The sequence below is a fragment of the Miscanthus floridulus genome, chromosome 13 (genome assembly GCF_019320115.1).
Source record: "Miscanthus floridulus cultivar M001 chromosome 13, ASM1932011v1, whole genome shotgun sequence".
Taxonomy (NCBI): Eukaryota; Viridiplantae; Streptophyta; class Magnoliopsida; order Poales; family Poaceae; genus Miscanthus; species Miscanthus floridulus.
In genome coordinates, this window is record NC_089592.1 from 50,829,201 (window position 1) to 50,850,901 (window position 21,701).

Below are 21,701 nucleotides of genomic sequence, written 5' to 3' on the forward strand. Positions count from 1 at the left end.
GATCTTATTGGCATGAGGCATCTATAGAATTAGATTTAGTCAGATTAGAAGCAATAATTTTCATAACAGAGTGAGGCAAAAGAAGCATAAAATTTAGCAAATAACAAGGGTGAGATGGGAAGCAAACGAAGCTAAGATGACCATTGCTAACTAGGCTTGCATCCTACAGTCAACACAGCTCTGATATGAATCTGTCACACCCAATTTTAAGGATAAAATAGGATGCATAATCTTATGTGCGCTCAGAAATCAGTCATACACATAAGCCGACAAGTTGTAAATAGTATCATCACAAGTGTTTATTACATCACAAATAATAAGAGATAGTCTTCACATAAATGTAGCGAAAGTATGAAGAAAAATCTCTCGTGGAAGCTCCATTTCATAGGGACGTCAACTGGTTGACCACAAGTCTAGTAATCCATAGAAAAATCATCATTACCATAGCCATCTGTTACCCATCTGGGATTTTTATCCAAATAATGAAAATAAACGAGCGTAAGTACATGTCATACTCAACAAGTGTAACATGGGATTCATGAGGCTCAAAAGGCTTGACACAGGTTTAACAACATTCAGCTTTTATTTGTCACAATTTTAGCATAAGAGTATCAACAAGTTGTTGCAATCCCAGAGTAAAACACATGATCAATATAAACAAGAATAATGAATAACATAAACAGATAATTCTTAATGATCATTTATTCCATAAGAGTCTAAGGCCGCTCGTGACCATGAGCACGACTGATATATCAGTTTTATACTCTACAGAGATTGTACACTTTCACTGTGAGTCGTGATTCCCCTTCATCTAACAAGTTAGGGCCGCTAGGTTTTTGTGCCCTGCGAATGTAGGGCTCCCCTTTCGACAGGCACAATGACACACAGCCTATACATTGACGGATAGAGGTTGCACTATATCCAACCCAAAACACACCCCTCTTACGCCATAAAGGTAACTCTAACAAGCTAGAAAAGATCCTTGTACTGAGCTAAAGCTAGAGCCATATAGCTCTCACAGCTGTACTGTAAGTCCCGAATGTTCGCTTACAGATAAGTCCTTAGGGAGAGGAATCTAGAGCATTTGGAAAGTAGCTAAACACACCAGCCCCCCTGTTTCCAAGTTGCTAAAAAGTCATGTTTTAATGTTTATTGCTTATACCGTTAGTCAAGTTAAAAGATCATGGTTTAATTGAGCACCAGCAAAGCTACCCAATGCATATCCCATAGGAGACAAGGTATAAGTTCAATTCTAAGGAATCCCTATCAAGGTAACACATGCAAACAAGAATTGAATGTATTAAAGTTGATAGGAAACAAGGATAATCCCATGTTATACTTGCCTTGAACAAAGTGCTCCTGCTGATCTTGCTCGTCAAAGTAGTACTCTTGATCACCCACGAATTGCTCACCGTCTATACTCGATAATCACAGCAACATACAAACATCCAGAAGCAATCATGCATAGCAAACAAAAGCTATAGATTAGAACAGTACACCAATCAGCATAAAGTCAAGTTGAAAATTTTGTAAAACAAATCTACCACTCACTACGAACACACAGACGCGAAGATCACGAAAATCGGAGCTAAAACGAAGAAGTTATGAATTAAACAAGATTTCCTTTAACAAAATAATAGATTAAATCTAGCCTCAAATTTTAAAAGTGAAAACATACTTAATAGTAGTATGAACATGTAAATTACTCAATTACGAACCTAACGCAACTTGAACGGATCAAATCGGAGTTAAAACGAAGATTTTATGGCCTATAGAAGTATGAACTTGGCAGTTTTGTAAATAGATACTTAACAGTAGTATGAACATACTTAACAGTAGTATGAACTTCACAGTTTTGTAAATAGATGAAACTTAATTTCTGAATTTAAAATAATTAAAACCTGATTTTAAATATGCCTAATGACTGCAAACATGATTTAAAGAAAAGGCACGGGCACTATAGAATAAAAGCAGGGACAACGGGTTCTATAATAAAAAACCCGAGGGGTTCTTTAGCAAAAACGACCCGTGAAGGGGTATCTTAAGATCTGGACCGTTGGATCAGGATTGGACGGCGCGGATTAGATCAGGCGGGGGAGAGAGAGTGTGTTGTAGCCGGCATTGACAAGGACGGCGACGCCATGGCCAGATAACGGCCAACCTCGCCGGCGTTGGTCGAATCAGCGACTTCGGCCACCGTTGGACACGGGAAGAACACGGGGAGAAAAAGGAGATCTAGGCGAACTCACCGAAGGAGTTTTCGTCGGTGAAAGCACCACTGCAGCGGCAGCTCGCTCGATGAGGCAGACGACGACGACGACGATGCTAGGGTTGCGATGGCTGCTGCTCAAACGAGGGCACCAACTAGCGAAGAGGGTTGGGAACGGGGCGGCACACCCGGGGCTGCTATTTATGGGCGGCTAGAGGCGTGGGACGCACGCCAGGCGACGTAACGGAAGCAGACTCGGCAGCGCGGAGGTGGTGGCGGTAGTGTCCGTGTCGGACACGAGCAGAGGAAGGGGAAGGTGATGACACGCGGGCCCGGCGTGTCAACGAGACAGGCGAGAGAGGAGAGGGCGCGCGGGCGGCGCGGCTTGCACTGGGCTGGGCCACAGCGAAAAGAAGAGAGGACCGGGCGGCCCAAGAGCAGAAGAGGGGCGACTGGGCCAGCGGAGAGGAGAACGGGCCGACTGGGCCAGCAGGCCGAGAATGAGAAGGGAGAGGGTTTTTCTTTTCTTTTTCTAAACTAATTTTCCAGACCAATTTTGAATACAAATTCAAATCAATTTGAAATTTGATTTCAAACCACACAATACAAAAATAATAAGCAGCAACATGAATGCATAGACATATAGGTAAACCTTATATTTGATTTTAATTTGATAAAATTTATTATTTTTCTATGTTGCATGCACACACTAATGCATAAATAAATCCAATTCACATAAATAAAAGTGATGCAAATTTTAGGGTGTTACAACTCAATGATGGTTTAAGTTTCCAAGACTCCTATTTACTGGAAACAATGCTCAAAACTTTCATCTCCATAAAACTCTTTTCATCTTATGAAACATTTAGGGCGTCCTCAACGGTGGTGTGAAATCGATAGGCGAGGAGTGCAACTAAAAGGATTAAATAAATGTCTAGCTGCACAACTCACATAGGTGGGTCAGGATGACAGACACAACAGGTTTCATGGGAGACATGCTGAGCTGATTGACGAACATCGCGCTAACATTGAGTTTTTTAATATTACTCTGTTGTCCACGATGCAAATAGTTTTTTTTCATAAGAAAAGCTTTATTAATTTCAAGATCGTTACATCGAGATGATACAAAGATCTTGAAACACTTCTGGCCTCTACACATAGCCTTACAAAAGATCTTAAAATAGAAAGACACTAATAACACTTGATCCGAAGACTAGACTTCCACCCATGTGCCCGGGTAAAAAAACTCCTTGGCCACCCGCGTCAATTGTTGAGATGCCGCTACAATCAAATCTTATGAAGTTCGCTTCTGTAGGACAGCCCATGTACGGAGCTAATGTATAATCGAGTAGATGACGTATGCAAATAGCTAGCTTGCATAAAAAATGCTGGAGTCAATTTACCTCTATAGTATTTAGATGAGTTTTATGAATTCCATTAAATGAGGGCATAACAAAATTCCAAATTCACATCCGAGAGACACGAAATAATTTGATGATTATATGTATATCTACACCTGCATGTATACTTCCTCGGTCTTGTAATATATAAGCACTAAAGCCTTCAAAAATTGTAACCAAATACAAGTGATTTTAGGGAACAGCAAGCATTTCTGTATTAACTAATCAAACAAAATTGGAGGTACCAGTAACTTCTACGGTTATGGCTATTATTACTGATAGATTATAAGCGTATCCGTGATGACGTCTTGATCTATCTTCTAATCTTCGCCTCCCCCATCCTGCCGCTTATAATAGGGGTGCTCTCCTTCAATCTTGTGCATGAATAGACCATTGTTCCTCAGTCCTTGTCGCTGCTTTCCAATTTCCTCGTCCTAGCTCCTACACGCGCAAATGTTGGGAGAGAAGGCCTCTAGAACCGTCGTCCTTTTTGTTGTCAACCAAAAGTGACCAAAGCATATAATGGACTTCGTCATCACGTTTCTATCATCGAAATGGTTAGAAAATATATTTGGATCATCCCATTTGGAGCCTGGATGATGAAACAGTATTTTTAGGGTGCTGACCCTGCTGGCATGGCCGGTTCAAAAACCAGCCAGACTGGTTTTGGCAAGTTTCTCAACTGCAAGATTTTATTACGCCATTGCATTCCTCTCATCGAGCTGATCAAAAAATATATATGGTTCACTTTATTTGGAGTACGGACCAAATGAATATGATTTTTGGAAGTTTGACACGCGCACTGCCTTGCCGAACTGGCCTGGCCGGTTGCCAAACCAGCCTGGCCGATTTCCCAGCCCCAGAACCAGCTAGGTCGAATCGAAAACTGGCCAGGCCGGTTTGCATGCGCCGCCTTGGCTGGCCCCTGCTCCCAGCCCCGCAAAAACCAACCTAGCCGGTATGGAAACCGGCTAGGCCGATTTGTCTATTCCAGTTAAGGTTTTAAATCTTTAGCTATAGTTGTCGCTATAGCCGGCTATAGCTGTTTTAGGCCGATCAAGCTATTTGTGTTAATGTAGAACTTAGCAGCTATAGCCCCATTTAGTCTCCGCTATAGCTATTCTAGAGGTCATCCGCAAAATACCTTTAGTGGGAGATTTAAAACCTTGTTCCAGTTCGACTAGGACTCGTTTTGGTCGAAATTTGGATGAGATTTATGATAGGAAACTTGGAGATTACGATCTAGAGTTGTTTTCTATTGGGATAAGACCAACACATCTATATATATGAGAGGATCATGGTCGGCTGAAGGATCCAACCCTTAATCATCAAAAAACACATCTACTACCTCCCTTTTACCCTCTTTTCTCATCTACCTCTTCTCCTCGTTCTTTGTCGGTGCTGCATGACTGGAGGATCATCGACGACGATGCTCTAGCGCAGTTAGGCTGGCTAGAGCAGCTCATAGCTGCTACACGCCCCGATGGGGTCCCTCTCGGGCGTGTGGGGTTTCGGGTACTCTCAAGAGACCTCGCCGGCATGTCTTGTGTATCGTGCTCCCGGCAAGGCTCCTCCGGCGATGTGTCTTGTGTATCGCGCTTATCGCTGGAGCCACAAGGTCTGGGTGCGGACATCCCCTAGGAACCTATCGACCTAAAAGTTGGCTAGGCCCTACATCGAGCCAGCTAGCTCCTTACCAATGTGGTGGCCAAATTCAACGTCAACACACTTTTTGGTGACTCCGTTCGGAAAGATTCGTTCGGCTATATCCCATGCCGATCTTTCTAACCTAGCTACTTCGTTGGTTCTGATTTATCCTTCTTGTGTTTATCATAACTGTTGCATCTGGCCTAAAAGGCCGATAGCATCTGGTCTGGATCTCCTCTTTTAGGATGTGGGACAACGGTCACGACGGCAAGTTCACCGGTTCATTGGGTCAGGAGAGCATCGCCAGCTCTTCAACCATAGCTGAGGTAAAGGCGTATGGGTTTACCGAAGATTCTCCTCTTTTTCATGCTATGAACAAGCTTATGTCTAATTTGACGAATTAGACGAAAGGATGTTTGGTGCTCCCATTGTTACTTTACCTCATCCTGCACATATTAGTGAGCCGGCCCCAGCTTTTAGTCAACCTCAATTTAGAGGCCATTTCACTGTTATCTTGATCAACATGGTAGGTTTGTTTTTTATAATCAATCCGAATTGACCTCTTCGACGCTTGAATCCGATACGACCAATTTAGGAGGGGTTAGCAATATTCTTCATGCTGCAACATACACGTCGAATTCGGTTCATACCTCTTGAACCGATGATGGGATAGCAACACCGCATGCTTCATGGCCCATATTACGGTGTTGTCTAACTCTCCAAATTCATTGAGCATGGTTTCAATGCCTGAAGCTTCATGTGATGTCTCCCAAACTGATTCGCATAAATTTATTAATCGGTTTTTGAAATCAAAAGATGCAAAATTGAACATGCAAGCTACGCATTACAGAGATGCACAACCTTTACCTTGCAATAAGATACTTTCCATGGCTGAAACTCTAGAGATAAATAAACCAGCCGTCTTGATTCGGCCGGAGCAAGCCTGTTCCACTATTGGAAAAATGTGATAATCGGCGAACCTAGAGAACATAAGAAGGAAAAGAAAGTTTTAGACTGTGAGGTGGTGCTAGAAAAGTCCAATGGTAATCGGGAGAGCCTCAAGATCACTACTAAATCTTCTAGACTCGGGTGGGGGAGCTCAAACTACCGTGGACAAGCAAGAATCAGTCACTAACACTATTGTCCAAAAAGGATCGACTAGGTCGCCTTTAAAAGTCGGCCAAACTGATTTTAATGTTAGTGGACAGAATAATCAGCAAGGTTGATTTCCCAAATCGGTCAAGCTAGCTGCAAACAAAGAATGCAGCACACATGTAAAGATGGAGTGTGGATTCCTTACTCATTAATACATCAAATTCCTCACCAATGGAGGACGCCTATTGGTTTACCTCACAATGAGCAATGGTGTGTCCCTCATAGCCGATTGAGCTACGGCTAATCGAGCCCTAAACCTTGATGGACTGACGAGGCCGGGTTTTGCCAATCTAAGTTACATAATTACAGGAGTTTCTTTTGTTTTTAATTATTCGTGGCAATTTGATGATGGGAGTTTCCTCCATTACTGCCGCTGAACCTTGATGGTGAGAGCTCTCTCATCTCCTGTCTCTCGATCTCTAATGAGCCTATTCGCTTTCGAGCCGTGAGTCCGTCAGTCATTCTTCTTAGCTTTGTGAGACAACCACATATTCAGCTCGATCTCTAATGAGCCTCTTCGCTTTCCACCCACGAGTCCGTCAGTCATTCTTCTTTGCTTCATGAGACAACCACATATTAGTTGCTCTCTGGTTCTCCCCATCCCGGTACTTGCGTGCACAAGTCCTGGGAGAGTAGGCCTCTGAAACACCTGTCGTCTACGAGTTCGCCTGCTCGGGGGGGAAGACGACAATCACGTTTTTGGGGAGCGTCGCTGACGGCACGACTACTCGCTATGTCTTCTTCTTCCCGGGTGTCTTCTTGGTCTTCTTCTCGGCGCACGGCAAAGGCTCTTTGGTGATCGGCACTGCTTCCCTTCTACACAGCGTCGAGCTGGACGTCTACACCGATAGGCACTATATCGACTAGTGCATCTGGCTCTGCCATTGGGTATGTTTCTGTTGTTCACTATCCAGTAAAGTTTTCGATCAATATCTTGCTGGTGGTTAGTATCATCTACATGCTATTATGCTTAGATCATACAAGCACATACATGATCTCACAAACCTTTTGATTATTGCTATTTTCTCGATTAAATTATTACTGAAATTGCCTAAAATTCTAACTAATCCAAAAATGTGATAGGCAAGTCTCGGTAGTCGGCTTTGCGGGTATGCTGACACCAAATATTTTTGAGGGCACTCGTTACAAGAGGTGGCGGCAGAGGTGCATTCTATGGTTGACTGCAATGCACTGCTATTTTGTCGCTAAACCTAAGGTTGTTGGGCCACATACTCCTGATGAGGAGCGTGCGTTCAACCATAGTAGATGCATATGTGCCACTACAAACTAGTAAAGAGATGTGAGATGCACTTGAGGCCAAATATGGGGTTTCTGATGCTGGTAGTGAGTTGTATATCATGAAACAGTTTCACGACTACAGGATGGTTGATGACCGTTCTGTAGTAGAACAAGTGAAAGCATCTAGGCCCCTAGTTGGGTTTTGGTGATTAATGACAATACATGATTACTATGACTAATATGTGTTTTGCAGAGGCAATTAAGTTAGGTCATGGTAATGGAGATCGATCGGGCTATCATGGTGGTCATGCCCCTACGATGGAAATCGTTTCGGTTTTCAAAGGATGGACGACAAGGTTAAGGATGGACTAGTTCTAAGTGTCGTTTGGTGTTGAAGAGACACTTAGAGTAGTTTAGGACTTTGTTTTTCCTTTGGCAGTACTATTAAGGGGGGTATGGATGGGTAGCTTGACCTAGGTGAGCCTAGTGGGTTAGGTATGGTGCACACTTGCTAAACCTAGCACTAGGTAGCTCCTAAAAAGCCCTTAGATCCATTGGAGCAAACTTCATTCACGCACGATCGAAAATTGGAAGTCAATGGAGGGTCAAATACTGACTGGACGCTGGCTTCGGTGTGACCAGACGCTGGCACAGAGTCCGGTCAGTTCATTTGATCAAGGTGAAGTCGTCTGGAAGTGATTGGACGTTGAGAGGTGAAGTGATCGGACGCTGAGGGCCAGCGTCCGGTCGACTCCAGTAAGGTTCTAGAGAGGGAAATCACAACCGGACGCGTCCGGTTGTGATGACCGGACGCGTCTGGTCAGTGATGACCGGATGCTGTCCAGCGTCCGGTCATCATTTGATTACTGGAATTCAGGGTGAACTGACCGGCGCATCCGGTCAACATGACCGGAGCGTCCGGTCACCCCATAGAGGCACATAACGGTTCGTTTTTCAGCCCATGTTATAAATACTTCCTTCATTCATGTGTGGGGGTACTTTTGCTCATTCCAACAGCTGAGAAATATCTTTGTGAGTGCCAAGAAGAGCAAGGTGCTAGTGAGGTGATTGAGATTTAAGAATCCCAAAGATAGCCCTCATTAGTGAGATCAAGAGTAGCAAAGTGTGCATCCACCTTTCTCATTAGGCTTGCCATGGTCAAGTGAGAGTCCGTGCTTGTTACTCTTGGTGATTGCCATCACCTAGATGGCTTGGTGGTGATTGAGAGCTTGGTGATCATCCGGCGGAGCTTGTGGATGACCCAACTCAAGTTGTGAGAGGTTGTGGGTGATTCACCGCGACGGAGTGTCAAAGAACCAACCCGTAGAGAGCACTTGATCCTTGCGTGGATCAAGGGGGAGCTACACCCTTGCGCGGGTGCTCCAACGAGGACTAGTGGGGAGTGGCAACTCTCTGATACCTCAGCAAAACATCGCCGCGTTCCTCCTTCTCTCTTTACTTTGAGCATTTACTTTGAGCAATTCAATACTTGTCTTTACATTCATAGAATTGCCATGCTAGAGTAGGATTGGAACTTAGGTTGCAAGTCTTTTTGTGTGGTAGAATATTAGAAATACTTTCTAGGCACAAGGGGTTAATTGGGCTAACCGTAGGATTTAATTATTACAAAGAAATTTAGAATTAGCCCAATTCACCCCCCCCCCCTCTTGGGCATCTTGATCCTTTCAACAAGCTCATGAGATAAAACACTGGCAAAAGAGCTAAAAAAATTTGGTTGTGTATTACTAGATAAGTTTGTGGTAGGCTGTATTATTACAAAGCTACCACAAGTTTGGACAGATTTTGCTACTTCTCTAAAACATAAGAGGCAGGAGTTTGGCATTGCTGATCTCATTGGCTCTTTGGATGTTGAAGAGAAGGCGAGAGCAAAGGACGTTCATGGCAAGAAAACTATTGAGGGAGGTTCTAGTGTCCATGTGGTGCATAAAAATCCTCAACACTCCCACAAGAAGAAATTCCAGTAAGAACTCAAACAAAAGAATACTACACCTTTTAAGAAGAAGAAGAAGAACAAGAAAAAGGGGAATTGTTTCACTTGTGGCAAGCCTGGGCATTATGCTAAGGATTGCCCGGATGATAAGTGGAAGCCCAAGAAGAAATCTACAAACATGATTGAGGCTGATGGAGGAACATCAGGGGTCTGGTAATTTATTACATACAGTTCTTTCAGATTTTCATTCACCTGATTGGTGGGTGGATACAGGGGCTAATATTCATGTATGTGCTGATATTTCTTTATTTTCTTCTTATCAGGTCGGGCAGGACTTCCTCCTTGTTGATGGGGAACGGGGTGCATGCGGTTGTACGTGGTGTTGGTATGGTCGATCTGAAACTTACTTCGGAAAAGATCCGTGCAACTGAAGAACGTGCAGTATGTCCCCTCAATAAGAAAGAATTTGATTAGTGGTTCTCTATTATGTCATGATGGTTATAAACTTGTGTTTCAGTCGAATAAGTGTGTACTTTCTAAGTATGGAACTTTTGTTGGCAAAGGTTATGAGAGCGGAGGTTTGTTCCACTTGTCTTTAAACGATGCATGTGTTATCTTTGTGAACCATGTGAGCCAAGTTAATGATGATAAATGTTTGGCATTCGCACTTATGTCATATTAATTTTGGTTATATGACTCGCTTAGCTAGTTTAAATTTAATTCTGAAATTTGATTTGGTCAAAGGTTCTAAATCCCATGTATGTGTTGAATCAAAACAACCTCGCAAGCCGCACAAGGCTGCTACTGGCAAGAGACTTGGCTCCATTAGAACTAATTCATTCTGATCTATACGAAATGAATGGCGAGTTGACCAAAGGTGGCAAAAGGTATTTTATAATGTTTATAGATGATTGCACTAGATTTTGCCATGTGTATTTACTAAAATCAAAAGATAAAGTGTTGCATTATTTTAAGATCTATAAAGCTGAAGTAGAAAACCAACTTGAGAAGAACATCAAACGGTTGCGAACTGATCGTGGGGGAGAATATTTCTCAAATAATTTTTTGGAGTTTTGTGCTGAGCATGGGATTATTCATGGGATTGCGGAGAGAGAGAACCGCACTCTAACTGAGTTGGTTAACGCCATGTTAGAGACAGCAGGGACTATCTAAGGAATGGTGGGGTGAGGCGATATTAATAGCTTATCATGTCCTGAATAGAGTGCCCACTAAAAATAAAGAATTACACCATTCGAGGAATGGGAGAAGAAGAGATTAAATCTCTCTTACCTGCGAACATGGGCTTGTTTGGCAAAGGTAAATGTGCCAATTAACAAGAAGCGAAAGCTTGGACCAAAAAACCGTTGATTGTGTCTTTCTTAGTTATGCTATTCACAGCGTGGGTTATAGATTTTTAATAATAAATTGTAAGGGTGCCTGATGTGAATGTTGGTACTATCATGGAATCTAGAGATGCTACATTTTTTAGAATAAGTTTCCTATGAAGAATACACCTAGCACTTCTAGTCATAAATCTATTTTATTACCTAAGACACATGAACCGGTAATACATACTAATGTTGAAACCCATGAAGAAAATCTAGAGGAGGATAATAATATAGTCACTCGAAAGAGTAATAGATGGAGGACTACAAAGTCCTTTAGTGAAGACTATATGATATACCTCATGGATGATACCCCTAAGGCCATAGAAGAGGCATATTCATCACTTGATGCTGACTTATGGAAGAAAGTTGTTTAGAGTGAGATGGACTCTATTATGTCTAATGAAACTTGGGAGGATGGTTGATCGTCCTTACGGGTGCAAACCTATAGGATGTAAATGGGTGTTCAAGAAAAAGCTTAGGCCTGATGATACTATTGAGAAGTACAAGGCAAGGCGTGTAGCAAAGGGCTATACATAGAAAGAAGATGAAGATTATTTTGATACTTATTCACCAGTTGCTCGTTTAACGACTATACGAGTACTACATTCCTTGGCTGCCTCACATGGTCTTCTCGTTCATCAAATTGACATTAAGATAACATTCTTGAATGGAGAGCTTAAGGAAGAGATCTATATGGATCAGCCAGATAGGATTTGTAGTAAAGGGTCAAGAGAGAAAGGTGTGTAAGGTTATTGAAATCTTTGTATGGTGTGAAACAAGCACCTAAACAGTGGCATGAGAAGTTTGATAGGATTTTGACATCAGCAAGCTTTGTTGTGAATGAAGCTGATAAATGTGTATATTATCGGTATGTTGGAGGAGAAGGTGTGATCTTGTGCTTATATGTGGATGATATACTAATTTTTGGAAATAATGTTAATATGATCAAAGAAGTGAAAGGACTTTTTGTCTAGTAACTTTGAAATAAAAGACTTAGGTGAGGCGGATGTTATTCTTAACATAAAGCTACTGAGAGAAGGAAATGGTGGGGTAACACTTGTGCACTCCCACTACGTGGAAAAGGTGTTGAATCAGCTTTGGATATAGTGATTGCACGCCTGCTCCAACTCCTTATGATCCAAGTGTGCTATTAAGGAAAAAACTAAGAATAGCATGGGATCAATTGAGATACTCTCAAATAATTGAATCACTTATGTATTTAGCTAGCGCAATGAGGCCTGACATCTCATTTGTTATGAGCAAACTCAGATGGTTTGTTTCAAATCCAGAAGGTGATCATTGGCATGCTCTTGAGAGAATATTGCGCTATCTAAAAGGGACCATGAGCTATGGCATTTACTATACCGGGTATACGAGGGTACTAGAGGGTCATTGTGATGCAAATTGGATATCTGATGCTGATGAGATTTATGCCACAAGTGGATATGTGTTCTCACTTGGAGGTGGTGCTGTTTTATGGAAGTCTTGCAAGCATACTGTCTTAACGAGGTCAACAATGGAAGCAGAACTCACAGCACTAGATACTGCCTTAGTTGAAGCTGAGTGGCTTTGTGAACTCCTTATGGATTTACCGGTGGTTGAAAAACCAATACCGGCTATTTCCATAAACTGTGATAATCAAAGTGAACAGTTCTAGGGATAACACGAAGTCTATAAGGCATGTGAAGAGGCGGCTAAAATCTGTCAAAAATTGAGAAACTCTGGAGTAATTGCATTGGACTATGTCCATACATCTAAGAATCTGGCAGATCAGTTTACAAAGGGACAATCACGCAATGTGATAGATGATGCATCGAGGAAGATGGGCTTAAGACCCACTTGAGGTCATTCTATAGTGGTAACCTGTCCCGTGTGATCGGAGATCCTGTGAATTAGGATGGTGAAAAAAGCTAGTGGTTGACTCATGGAGAAACCCCTTATTTTAAGGTCCAAATCATTATGAGATGCACTATTTCTTCTATGCTGTATGGTAGGATGGTTAATTCCTTAATGTATTCCGAGTGGCTTATTTAAGCAAGGATGTTGTCCTACAGAACGTCCTAGAAGAAAAACACCTATGTGAGTTTGAATGCTAGTCACAATCTATGAGATGTGAGTAATCTCTAGATACTCATGAGAGGCATGGAAGTGTGATTTATATGCTTCAAAACAAAGGGGATGCTTGTAGCAGCCTAGTACCATGAAAGAACTTTGGTGAAACTTTGGTGAAACTCAATTCGCACCAAACTGTCAATTCAAGGCATAGTCTAGTTGTGGATGTGTGGAGCCTCTGTTCTAGATAAATGTTCAACTTAACAGTCTCCGTCAAAACTTTGGTATGTAAAAAATTTGTGGTTTTGAGACTGTTCTACTATGAACCCTAAAGTTTGGTGGGGATTGTTGATATATTATGGGTTTGGCCCATATAATATTTAATAAAAAAATAAACTCTATGGCCTGTATTAATGCGCGATATATGGTTTAATATCATACGGGATTTTGACTAGACGTTGACTCAGTTTATATGGTTGGACATTGTCTATCTATATTGAGAAGCTGAGAAAAGGACGTGGGTATGTCCCAGGCGTGGGCACGGCGCGGCGTGGCAGGCAGGCAGAGAGCGAGCGAGCGGACGGATGGACGAGGCTGGGTTTTGCCAATCAAGTCACATAATTACAGGAGTTTCTTCCGTTTTTAATTAGTGGCAATTTGATGATAGGAGTTTCCTCCGTTACTGCTACTGAACCTTGATGGAGAGAGCTCTCTCGTCTCCTGTCTCTTAATCTCCTAATGAGCCTCTTCGCTTTCCAGCCGGGAGTACGTCAGTCATTCTTCTTAGCTTCGTGAGACAACCACATATTCAACTGCTCTTTGGTTCTCCCCATCCCGGTACTTGCGCGCACAAGTCCTGGGAGAGTAGGCCTCCGAAACACCTGCCGCCTACGAGTTCGCCTGCTCGAGTGGAAGACGGCAATCACGTTTTTGGGTAGTCTCACTGACGGCACGACTGCTCGCTATGTCTTCTTCTTCCCGGGTGTCTTGTTGGTCTTCTTCCCGACGCACGGCAAAGGCTCTCTGGTGATCGGCACTGCTTCCCTTCTACACTGCATCGAGTAGGACCGCTACACCGACAGGCACTATGTTCACTAGTGCATTCGGCTCTGCCGTTGGATATGTTTCCGTTGTTCGCTATCCAGTAAAGTTTTCGATCAATACCTTGCTGGTTAGTGTCATCTACATGCTATTCATGCTTAGATGACACAAGCACATACATGATCTCACAAACCTTTTGATTATTGCTATTTTTTGGATTAAATTATTACTAAAATTGCCAAAAATTCTAATACGCAGCTGGTGGTGTTGTAGCTACAGGGCTTGGTGGTCGTGGTGCCAGAGCAAATCTCAGTAGTTGACGCTTCCTCCATAGCTGAGAGTGTAACGCCGTGTCGATATGGAAACTGCTCCATCAGACCGACTACCCAGGATGGATTAGATGGATTCCTGAGTAGCCGGACTACTGGCCAATGTACAATCTTCGATAATGATATACGGCAGGCGTCCTGCACACGAACGACTACGGAACAAGAACCAACCCACCCGTGCGGTACGACGCTCCCACACATATCTTTATCCTCTCGACCTGCCCACTCCCACAGTGCTCGCGCGCGCCTCCGGTTCTACTACCGCCCCGCCCGCACGCCGGGACGGACACTGCATGCCACCTCGCTATCGCCCGCCAGCCTACCGGTGCTCCATCCCTTTCCCCTTCGCGACCTCCATGTGACCCCATGCTCCCCAGCGTCCGGGCTCCCGCTCCCTCACTGGAGATGAGGACGACGATGGCGGCTTCAATGAGGTAGGTCGGTCCTTCTCTAAATCTGAGCCCTTCTCCTTTGGATCTGAGCCCTCGTCCTCCTCCTCTCCGTCCTCTGGATCTGAGGGACGCGGCGGTGGCTAGGGTTCCGGCGAGCTCTGGTGTCCTATTCCCTCCTCCCTCCGGGCGAGCTCGAAGATGATTGGCCAGGGTTGGAGCAGCCTGCACCTCGAACCCATCCCCTTGCTATTTGTACGTCCTTTTTGTTGTTTCTCCATGTTGCAATGGGTATTTTGGATGTTGCAATAGATTATTTTCAAATGTTGGAATGGGTTTTTTTTTTGTTGTTGCAATAGATGATTTTCAAATGCTTTCATTCCCATGTTTCATGGTTTGATTTTTGCGATGTTGCAGTACTACTATTTGAGATGTTGCATTACATATTTTTCACTGTTGCAGCACATAATTTTGATGTTGCGGACATAATTTTCGACGTTGCAGCACATATTTTTTCAATGCTGTACTACATATTTTTCGATGTTGCAGTACATGTTTTTTTTATGTTGCAGTACATGTTTTTGCGAAGTTGCGGTACATATTTTTCGATGTTATAGTCATGTTTTTCGATGTTGCAGTACATGTTTTTGTGATGTTACGGTACATATTTTTCAATGTTGCAGTCATGTTTTTTTTATGTTGTAGTACATGTTTTTGCGATGTTGCAGTACAAGTTTTTCGATATTGCAGTACAAGTTTTTCGATGTTGCACTACATTTTTTTATGTTGCAGTATTCATATTCCGATGTTGCACTACATAGTTTTTTCATATGTCTTGCGATGTTGCACTTGAAGTGTTTTCGTGCTCTTGGGACAAGGGGTGCGGTGGGGGAACGGGGTGATGCAGGGGGGCGGGCGGGATCCGTTCTATTCCCGCGGGGTGTGGGCGGGTTTGGGAAGGGAGTGGCGTTCTGTTCTATTCTCGCGTGGGGCAGGCGGGTTTGGGAAGGGCGCGACGTCTAGACGCGTCTCGCGCGATGGACGTCCGGGCGCTACCGTACAATCTTGCCTTCTGACGTGTTGGAGAGGATTAGGCCTCGTTGAGCACTCGTCGAAGGGACTTCTTGACCCTCCCTAGAGATCGAAGTGGGTATCCTGATCTTAAGACCGCCTCCTAGCAGATAGAAACGGCATTCCTGAGCCCGAGTGGTAATCGGGCTAGGGGGGGACCATGGTTGTCTGATGGCTTGGAAGCCGACTCAGAGAACTTGGTCGTGACCGAGTAAGACTCGAACTGCTTGGGATGATTTGAAGTCCGAGAAGGATCGGAAATATAAAAAAATCACCAATTTTCTAGACGAGATCCTCCAGCGGGCCTTGACAAATCGCCGGAGCAGCTTGATCCGCCGAGATCTCCTCTAGGCGACCTTGGAGCTTGCCAGAGCCCTCCGTCGTTGAGACCCCAGAACCAAAAACGAAAGTTGATCCTGCCGGAAAGATGGTGATGATCTTGGGTCCATCGAGCTCTCGATCACGAATTCTCCGAAAGCCTCTACCTGGCGTGCTAGTTGTCGGTGTCTGATGTCCGGCAACATGTTACGGGGTTACTCGGAATGGTGTTTGATGGGCTTCAACGAGGACTGAAATCAATGGTGAACGCAAGAGACAACAATTTATACTAGTTCAGGTCGCTTGGACGGCGTAATACCGTACATCTAGTTAGACGTGTTGCATTACGTTGGATTGTTGTGTATGATTAGATGTAAGGGGGTGCTCCTACCTCTGTTTATATAGTTCAGAGGACAAGCGCATTGATCTAGTCTTAGTCGGATACGATAGAAGAATTTTAGTTCTATTACGGAGACTAACTTTTCTAGAAAGGTCAGTCATTGATGTCTTGGAGTACATGCTACGGTGTCTCATGTCCTTCAAGGAGACTGTGGGCCGGCCCAAGCCCATGGCGGATAGTCAGCTCTACGGAGAACCCTCTAGATCATGATCCTTCAACATAGGACTTTGCTCCCTACTTGGACGCTGATGTGGCGCCACATGCTCTTTTTTATTTTATAAATGGGCTAAAACTTTGAAAAAATATATAAAATCATAGAAAAAGCATAAAAAGGGTTGCTAAGACTCCACTTTAGTAGATCTATGCAATAGATATATAATATGACATACTTTAGTTTAAATTTTTGTGTAGTTGTAGATCTATGTGTTTCTGTGTTTAATTCATAACTACAGCTCTGAGCTCCAATTGTGCTGATATTTTTAAGGTATGCTACTCATTGTATGCTTGATCTACGGTAAAAATTTCAGTTTTGTGAAACATGTATGACTAAGTTATTGATTTACCTAGGTTCATGCTCGTTTAATAGTAGTTAATAAATAGTTAAAACATGCCCATTAAGACTACAATTCACTGTAATAAACAAAGATAAAATGCATCAAATTAATATAAGTAAATTTTAAGTTATTGATATTAAAGATTAGCATCTAATACTTGTCTTCTCAGAGTCTACTAGTATATTGTCCGTACTAACACTACGGGACACATTAAGAACAAACTTAATTGATATAAATATGCATGTGCGACTCGTACATGCACATATCTAAAAATGCATACACAATGCACGTGTATATAAAAAACATTTCATAACCAACGCATGTGTATATAAGTAAATTTTAAGTTATTGATATTAAAGATTAACATCTAATACTTGTCTTCGAAGATTCTATTCCATGCATGAGTACGGGTTGATAGACTACTGCTTATTACGATGAAAAAGAAATAGTGGTACACTATAACTTGGATTGTAGTCTTAGTTTTAAAACAAAATAATGTTTAGTACTATATAGTGCGATAATGTTTCCCTATGGTCTTGATTCATAGAAAAAAAAAACATACTCCCTCCGTCCCAAAAATAACGCAATCCTACCATTCAAATTTTACCCATAAAAAGTGCACACATGGACCACAGCTAGCATGGGACCCACCGAGAACAAAACAAACACATGTCTTCTCGGCTTCTCTTGTAAAAAAAAGTTGCTGCTCTCGAATAAAAAAATCGGCCACAACCTTCACGAACAGGTGTTGTGTGCCTTCCTATCCACTCGCTCCTGGAGTATCTTCTAGAAAGCTCTTGTACGGTAAGACGGCATAGAGGAGCGAGCAATCAGGACGGTAGAGGATTGTGCACCCAGAGGCATTTTCGTAATTTCCCATCCTTTCTGGGTACCCGTGCCTGGTCGTACAATTGCATTTTTTTTTTTTTTGAGATGGAGGGAGTATTTCACTGTCAAATAAAATTTGGGCTATTAACAAAATAGTGCTGCGATCTAGCTGTAACTAAAATTTCTAAATTATATTGCATTACATTTTGGAAATACAAAGTAGATTAGATTTTCACGAAGAATGGGATAGGATGGTAATATTGGCATCTTGGTAGCTCGTGGTCAACGATTATTCACTAATAATAAGAAAATTTGTAGGTATCTTTACATCCCAAGGATAATCACAATATTTGGAATATTCCTTTTCCTTGTTTTACGTTACATCCTATTCCTATAAGAACGCCATGCCGTTAGTGAAGAGAGAAGGAGACAACGTTTGCAACGAACAGCATCATGTGTTGTTCCTTAGATACACATTGTGGTTACACATTACTTGCGTTTACACAAAAAAAAAGGCCATAACATAAAAAATGGCCCTTTTCACATTGCTTGCGTTTGCACAAAGATATAATGTACTCCCTCAAACCATATTTTTGTGTCCTAACGTCGAATACTAGTGACTGGATGGATCGGAGTAATTAATATAATACATTTAACACGACTACTGAGAAAGGAAGAATATAGATGCGTACCTCCTTCGTTCGGCAGCTACGTGTCCGAGATTATAGACGAAACGCTGCCCTAAATTGAAGTGCGCGCGAGAGTCCGATAGAGAGACGAAGGATGGAATTAGCTGGCTACCAATGCTAGCTAGTCTATTTCTTATATAGTTGGCCAAACGGACCATCCGGCACGGCACTAGTACGGGCACGGCTAGGCACGGCCTGGTCCGGCACGACACTACGCGGCACGGTAAACTAGCCGTGCCGTGCCTGTTAGTGCTACCATGCCGAGGTGCCGGCCCAGGCACGGCACTATCAGGTCTTAGTCGTGCTGTGCCACTAGGCACGGCGGCCCAACAGTGCTCGTGCTAGTACTGGCACTATAAGTGTTGAACACCGCAAACTGATCAGAATATCAGGGACAATAACTTCATCATCTCAATCTTAAGTTACAAGTTTAGAGAACTTATCAAAGACTCAAAGTTACATGTTCACAGAGAATTGATATTAACTTGATCACTGAAACACATAGATCACATAATCACACAAACATAGGAAGAGATAACAAAATAACAATTTATTGGGAGCTTTAGTGCAATGGCTGCCTCATTAAAAACCAGTTTAGGTAAAACACACCCTTGTAAGAAACCCTAGACAGGAAAAAAGAGTACAACCATCGCCACTCGTCGGCACCCCGGTCCCTCAACGACTTAAGACAAAACAGAGCAAGGGTTAGTAGAGATCGAGGGTAGGGTTAGGGTTAGGGATTGAGCAAGGGTTAGGTCGACAGCGACTAACCTTCAAAGCCAGAGAACCGGAGTCGCCGGTGAGGTCGACGAGGCACGGATCTGGCGAGGTCGACGACAAATCCGATGAGGACGAAGCGAGATCAAGGGTTAGGGTTAGGGATTGAGCAAGGGTTAGGGTTAGAGATTGTGCCAGTGCCGGCCAGCGGTGGCTCTAGATCGGAGAGTGAGAAGAAGAGAGGAAGTCGGAGGTGAGAGAGGAGAGCGAGTCGTCGACGCGGCGACGCCGACTCATCGAGAGAGGAGAGCAAATGAATTATGGTGACAGAGCGAGATGCCGCCGGCTGACCAGGACGGGTTTTATACCCCCTATTCCAACGGCCGGATCCAACGGTCCGATGGGAGTGAGGCCGGAGATTTGACGGATCCAGCGAGGAAATTGTCGGATCTGGTGAGAAAACTTACGGATCCAGCAAGGTCGACGACGGATCCAGCGAGGACGAAGCGAGATCAAGGATTAGGGTTAGGGATTGAGCAAGGGTTAGGGTTAGGGATTGTGCTAGTGCCGGCCAGCGGTGGCTCCAGAGGCCACCAGAGAGCGAGAAGAAGAGAGAAAGTCGGAGGTGAGAGAGAAGAGCGAGTCGCCGACGCGGCAACGCTGACTCGTCGAGAGAGGAGAGCGAGGCGAGAGAGGAGCGGGCGAGACGGCGCTGTGGGGGAGAGCCGAGAGAGGAGAGAGAGTGAGAGCAAATAAATTTGGGCGACGGAGCGAGACGCGGCCGACCGGCTGGGACGGGCAGTTTTATACCCCCTATTCCAATGGCCGGATCCAACGGTCCGATAGGAGCGAGGCCGGAGATCCAACGGTGCCAAGCCGTGCCGCTGCCGGGCCGACCCATATAGCGTGTCGTGCTCGGGCTGGCACTACGGGCCAGAATGGCGGCCCAGATACGGCACTAAGGCTGGGCTGGGCCAGGCACTGGCACGAAGGCCGTCGGGCCAGACCATTCCTAGGCCGTGCTACTTAGTGCCGTGCTTGGGCCGGCCTGCAGTGCCCAGGCCAAATGGCCAACTATAATTTCTTATGGCAGAGCTCAACGCAGAACGTAACTTTGCCCTATTAGCTCGTGTTGCGGTGCTCTTTTTAAAGGCTAAAGCAAAAAAATTAAAGCGTGGATCTTTTCTTGGGGCAGGATATAAAGGTAAAAGGATAAAAATGGTGGTACAGCCTTCTTCCTAAAGATGTCAACATGGACCCGATCCCCGATTCCCCGCGGGGAATTCTTCCATTAGGGGATGGGGATGGGGAGAAATTAATCCCCACGGGGAAGGATTTGGTAGTAATGTTGTCCCCATCGGGGATGGCGGGGACGGGGATGGTTGGCTGGTCCCCGACCCCGATCCCTGTCAACCCGCCCCGCAAAGATTTATGAAGCACGTAGCAGGCAGCCCATGTAACGGCCCAGTAAATCACGGAGGTATATAACGCGCCATCCAACATTCCAACCCTAATTCCTCGATCCCCAATTCCCCATCCAGCCGCAGACGCAAACGCCGCTCTCTCGCTGGTCGCTGCTCTGGCTCTCGCTGTCTCGCACAGTCGAATGCTCACCTCCAGCCGCAGGCCCGCAGCCGTCGCAATCTCCTCCCAGCTCCTGCTCCCAGCTGCAGCAGTTGCTTGCCGGCTTGCCGCTCCCTTGCTACCCGCAGCAGCGCCGCTGTAGACCTGGTGCAGAGGCGCAAAGGCAACAAGCAGCAGCGTAGAGGCGCTCAGGCCCACAAGCATAGCCGCTGCCGTAGACCCGGCACCGCCACTGCGGCCACTCCACCTCTAGTAGCCACTCCACTCCATCGACTACTTGCAGTCACCGGAGCAGCTCACCGTCGGATCCACACCACCAGGGCCACGTCGCCTGCAGAGCATCATGGGAGACGCATCCGCACAGCCTTCACCGCCGGCCACCATGGCTTCGCCCTCCCCGCCTCCAAGCTCGGACGGTGATGAAGTAACATGAGAAACTAAGACTCCATGTAGCCTGCACTCTTGCACTTTGCACAAGCGTGTCTTAGTCCTCCCTCGAGATTTTGCCTATCGGGCATGGGCGGGGTATGGGCTATGGCTATGTGACTGTGTCGTTCTCGTTCACTCACTAACCCATGTCCGGCGGTCCTCGCGAAGGGACGCCATGGATTTGGATCGGCCACCAAATGCTATGCCGGCTACTAGATCCGCCATGTTGGCGCCTGCTGCAGCCATTGTCGCTTCTGCAACTGCAAAGGGATGACCTCCAAAGCCTCAAATGAAAAAGTCCATGACCAAGA